Source organism: Lynx rufus, unplaced genomic scaffold (assembly GCF_022079265.1).
Source record: "Lynx rufus isolate CCGP_SWC_20201006 ecotype Redwood Valley unplaced genomic scaffold, mLynRuf1.p SCAF_8, whole genome shotgun sequence".
In the NCBI taxonomy this organism is placed as follows: Eukaryota; Metazoa; Chordata; class Mammalia; order Carnivora; family Felidae; genus Lynx; species Lynx rufus.
Window position 1 is genome coordinate 91137322 of NW_025814896.1, and position 3929 is coordinate 91141250.

Genomic DNA, 3929 nt, shown 5'->3' on the forward strand with positions numbered 1-3929 from the left:
CCAGCTACAGTAAATTTCTCTGTTTCTCTATAAATTGTTTTATCTATCTGGAGTAGCATTTATTAGATAATGTGCCAAAGACTGTGCTAGATGTGGGGGAATGTGATGTGATTTCCCCAAGATTCTACTAAACTCTGAGGGTGACAACCTGCATGAAGAAAGCAACCTGCATGTTTTAAACTACAGGGAGGGCAACTGGCCAAAGGCATCAGATACTGTCTTAGAAATCCACTGTCATATTTGTGAAGACCACAGGCTGTTCCTAGCCAATGCTTGAGTGTGGTCGGGATACTAAGGAAGAGTCGATCCTGGGAGGCACAGGATGCTTCATTCCCTCTCTTCACCTAGGGTTAGACTTGCATCACATCTGACTGCTCTTGAAGGCTTTCCCAGCCATTTCCCTTTTCCCTCACAGGTGTTTCCCTGGTAAAATCCTTGTACATTTAATCTCATCTTGGTGTCTGCTTCTCAGAGGACCTAGACTAACTCATGAATATTTGAACAAGTAATTTCAGACAATAAAATAAACACGAACAAAGATAAAAAGCATTTACCAAATATTTATTGGCTGCCTACTATATACCAGACACCGTGCTAGGATCTGAGAATACAATAATCTTTGCCCTCCTGGGGCTTAAAGCCTATGAGGGACAGACAAGTACTTAGGCAATGGGCAATGTGGTGTGATATGGGCTATGGCAAGGGAAGTACAAGGTTATGGGAACATACAGGAAAAGCACAGACTTGGAGAATTGGGAATGCTTCCTAGAGAATGGGATTATCATTCTGAGCTTAATCAATAGAGTGAATAGGAGTTAGCCAAATAAGGGACATGGAGAATATTCCATGTAGAGGGAATTCTTAAGAGGCTCAACCAGTCCAGAGCACAGCATGTGGAAGAGGTAGGCAAGAGGCCAGAATATAAAAGGTCCTGTGGACTATATTAAGGATTTTGGATTTCATCCCATAGCGAAGGTATGGTGAGGAGCTGGACTGATGTGTTTCAAGCAAAGGAGTGATCTGATTTGTGTACTGGAAAGAAAATTCTATCTTCCCTGAAGGCAATGGATTGGGGGCTGGAGTTGGGGTGGTGGTGCCTGGTGATGGAAGCAGGACAGGAGTAAGAAGTAGACCAGGCAAGAGATGATGGCAGCTTGAATAAGGGTGTTAGTAGGGGGATGCAGAGATGTGGAGGAGATATTTAGGAGTTAAAATGAATAGGTCTTCGGGGCGCCTGCGTGGCGCAGTCGGTTAAGCGTCCGACTTCAGCCAGGTCACGATCTCGCGGTCCGTGAGTTCGAGCCCCGCGTCAGGCTCTGGGCTGATGGCTCGGAGCCTGGAGCCTGTTTCCGATTCTGTGTCTCCCTCTCTCTGCCCCTCCCCCGTTCATGCTCTGTCTCTCTCTGTCCCAAAAATAAATAAACGTTGAAAAAAAAATTAAAAAAAAAATAAAATGAATAGGTCTTCATGAGTAATTGGATTGATTAGGAGGAATCCAGAATGACAGAGCCTAGAACATAGTAGGCACTCAGCGAATACTTATTGAAGAATGAGTGCAAATTTTCTGGCTTGGATAGCTGGAAAGATAGTGGTGCTATATACAGATATAAAAAAACATTGGTTCTACCGTTTACCCAGTTACCCAGGCTGGTGTGGGAGTGAGGATGACAGTTCTGTTTTGGACATGTTGAAAGCAAGGTGCCTGTGGTACACTGAGTGGAGTTGTTCAACAGCCAGTTAGATATATGTGTCAGAAACTGAAGAGAAAAATATGAGTTGGAGATGTAGATTTAAGGAATAGATATTGATTTAGTATGAGTCAGCTTAGAGCAGCGATTTTTCTCAAAGTGGGGATCTCAATCTATTAATAGGTAGTAAAATCAATTTAGTGGGCTGCAACCAGCATTTAAAAAAATGAAAGATAATAAAGTGCAATCCCATAGAAAATATCAGGGTTTAGCTCCTGAATTAAAGAAATATAGTGAAAGTATGACTTTGTGAAAGTTTACTTCACTACTACAAAAGTATTTAAGTATGACTAGGTTGCAATGTAAAAAAGAACTTCATATTGTGTGTTGCTGCCACAAAATGGAAAGAGTTCTTTGAAAACAAACAAAAGACAAAAAAATCAATATTTAAACCATATTCAGAGAAGGGCTAAGGTCTAGGTTAGATTGTTGGGGAGCAGCTAGGGAGAGGCATATATCAGTGCCAAAGGAAGTAGCACAGAGGAGGGTCCTGTTGTGTTGAGGCTGGTGTATTAGAAAAAAAGTTTCAGAGAGAAGACTTGAAGTATCAATCTTCAGTGTCTATTTTCCCTTTTAGACTAAGCAATTTGAATCCAGGATCCATGTTTTGCATGTCACCCTTGTGCAGGGGCCATGCTAATCTCTGTATTGTTCCAATTTTAGTATATGTGCTGCCAAAGCAGGCAGCAGGAATCTTTTTAATAATCTTTATCTATGTTACTTAATGAAATGCCTAGCACATCATAGGTCCTCAATAACCACTGAATAAATAAAACAGAATTTGCACCTTAGAGAGGTTACCCTGATGATAACTTGGAAAGAGATTGGAGGCAGGTTTTTTTGTTTTTGTTTTTTTTTTTAATGAAACTATTGCATAGTCTAGGTGAGCAATAATAAAGTCCTGAATTATGATAATAATTGAAAGAAAATGAAAGATTTAAGTTATTTATGATTCATAAGTGTAAGTTATCAGGACAAGATGACTGCTTACATTTGGACATGGTAGACAACCTCCAGGATGGTCCACTGAAATTCTTGGATTCCATCCTTGTGTTATCCCTCCCCACAGTGCATGAGGATTGGCCTGTGTGACCGACAGAATATGGCAGAAGTTATATTTTTACTTCTGAGGCTAGATTATAGAAGACATTGTGGCTTTCACCTTGGTTTTTGGGATTACTAGCTCTAAAGAAGTAATACTATATTGTGAGGACATCCGAGCACCCCATGGAGAGGTCCATATGGAAAAGAATTGAGACTTATTACCAATAGCCAGCATCAACTTGCCAGGCATGAAATTAAGCCATCCCAGAAGTGGATCGTCCAGCCCTAGTCAAGCATTCAGATGACTGGTGGCTTCATCCAATATCATGACTATAAACTCATGAGAGACTGGGAGCTAGACAACCCAGCTAAACTACTCCTGAATTCCTGACACACAGAGATAATAAATGTTTATTGTTGTTTTAAGCCACTAAATTTTGATGTTAATTTGTTACATCTGGTATGCAGCCTAGATAACTAAGCAATGGGGAATATAAGAGAAGAAAGCAAAGATTACCTACAAGGCTATAAATTGGAGGACTAAGTGCTTGATGAAGGATCAGGGAGGGTGTGATGATGGAGACAGTGAGTTATTTTCAGGTCCTGTGTTTGTCTTGTATGTAGGATTTCCTAGTGGACATATCCAGAGTCTTTGCCCCCCTCACTCTCAAAGGCCTACTACTTATCCTTGAACACTCAGTTCAAATGTCATTTCTGTGAAACCTTCTTGATTTTCTCAGGCAAAACCTAACTTTTATGAGCATTTATTGCACATTTTTATGCAAACATAAATCACTTTGCCTTGCAATGATCTATTTGCAGTTATTGGTGAAATGCTTGCTAAAATAATAATTTTGAGAAATGTGGTGTGTTTACCCATTTACACACATATTTTCCCTGGTAGTACAGATATGGGCATTTAAGCTTTTGGAACTCACTAAGCAAACCAGCCATTGGAGGACCTGGAGCCGCACCTCCAGCCCGGTTCCGAAGTAGAACTCCCACCTAGACCTAGGTCTAGCTCCTCCTGTACCTGGGTTGGGCTTCTCCTCTCCTTAGCTCCGCCTCCACCCAATTCCGATTGGCTGGAGGAGGAAATCGGCCCGACCATTAGTCCCTTCTTGAAGAGGCGGAGCT

At 41.2% G+C, this 3929-nt stretch overlaps 1 non-coding gene across 1 annotated transcript; it reads right to left on the reverse strand.

The window, feature by feature from the left end:
• Window positions 1-2328: 2328 nt before the first annotated feature.
• LOC124504436 (U6 spliceosomal RNA) lies at window positions 2329-2431 on the reverse strand. The gene has a single exon (XR_006960417.1). It is a non-coding gene; the product is annotated as a U6 spliceosomal RNA (small nuclear RNA).
• Between the last annotated feature and the right edge of the window lie 1498 nt (window positions 2432-3929).